This window comes from Cynara cardunculus, assembly GCF_001531365.2.
Source record: "Cynara cardunculus var. scolymus isolate 2C chromosome LG 1, CcrdV1, whole genome shotgun sequence".
Taxonomy (NCBI): Eukaryota; Viridiplantae; Streptophyta; class Magnoliopsida; order Asterales; family Asteraceae; genus Cynara; species Cynara cardunculus.
Genome location: NC_037528.1, coordinates 10,660,277 through 10,661,804, shown reverse-complemented (window position 1 = coordinate 10,661,804; position 1,528 = coordinate 10,660,277). Strand labels below are relative to the sequence as shown.

Genomic DNA, 1,528 nt, shown 5'->3' with positions numbered 1-1,528 from the left:
TTTTTTTAAATATTCTACTATCTTGTTCGTATTAGTTAATATAGTATACTATTAGAAATTTGTTTTAGTTATGTTCTGAAATATTATAATTAATTAATTTTTTTAAATGTCATTTTTTGATCATCTTACATTCTTATCGGTTTTAGTTTTTTAATTTTCTTTTACTATCTTGTTCGTATTAATTAATATAATATATTATCAGTTAGTATATTATTATAGATTTATTTTAGTTACCTATAATTCTCGTTGTGGAAGAATCTCACATCATCAATTACGGTAACGATTATAATAACCTAACAAGAACGTAATAAATTTAAGTGAAAAGATTTGTAACAATGATCCAAAAATAAATTGGTAAGCTTATTTGCTCAATGTTGATTTGGGCAATGATTATTTATTTATCACTTTAATTTAAAAATTGTATTAAAAATAAAATTATAGGTACAATACATCGTCATGGTATACGCATTCAACTAAGATTCTCCACTCTTCATGGTTTTATTCTAGTTTTTTTCTTGATTTCTAGATCTCATACTTTTTGTCAGAAATAAATTTATTTGATGATCATTTAAATAATATTCTAATATATATATATATATATATAATTTGTTTAAACAACATTTTATAAAAAAGCTAGTTAATAAAAGTTGTTTAACCAGATAAATTGCTATATTTAAGCACCAAACTCTCTGTGTGTATATATATACATTGATGGTTACTAGAAAATTCTCTGAAAGATAAAAAAATAAGAAAATCTTAATAACCATTCTTTGAAATGTTTTCTAATTTTCTATGCATATGGAACTAGAGTTCTGGATTTTATTTCTGATTTTGGTATAACTGTTACCAAACTTTATATGTTAGCGGTTGTAACTGATACAATTTATAAATTCATTAGAATTTGATTTAGGGGCCGTTTATCAAGCACTTACCTGGAAAGTGTTTATCCGTAAAATTTAACACTATTATGTACTTACCGGGTAAGATTTTAGTCCACCAAAACGACATATTATACAACAATTTACCCGGCAAGCGCTTGCCGTGGTAAGAATCGTCGCCCTCACTTACCGGATATGACTCTTGGACCTTGTCTCGCTCTTACCTGGTAAGATTTTTGGTATTTATTATATTCATCCGGTAATGTAATGTTACTTGATAATCGCTTACCCGGATAAGCGTTTGGTAAACTACCCCTTAGTTTCACAAATGGATAATCCTTTGCAATATGCAATATTTTTTTTTTAAATTTATTTATTTATATTATTCACATATGTCGTGATCTTAAATTAAATTAAAATGAACTTTGTAAGGAGAATTGAAGAGAGCCGAGGAGCCGAATGATTGATTTGGATCTTAATTTCAATACTATGATGGGCCTAGGAACGGTTCGGGTCTCGGTCGGAAGGAACCCCCTTAAAGATATAATTAATTAATTATTAAAAAAATAAATGCGGTGAACGTGGATCGAACACGTGACCTTCAGATCTTCAGTCTGACGCTCTCCCAACTGAGCTATCCCCGCTTCATG

General features: G+C 28.3%; 1 non-coding gene across 1 annotated transcript; it reads right to left on the bottom strand.

Annotated features, from left to right (window-relative positions):
• Positions 1-1,449: 1,449 nt before the first annotated feature.
• Positions 1,450-1,522, bottom strand: TRNAF-GAA. Its single transcript has one exon. It is a non-coding gene; the product is annotated as a tRNA-Phe (tRNA).
• Positions 1,523-1,528: the final 6 nt, after the last annotated feature.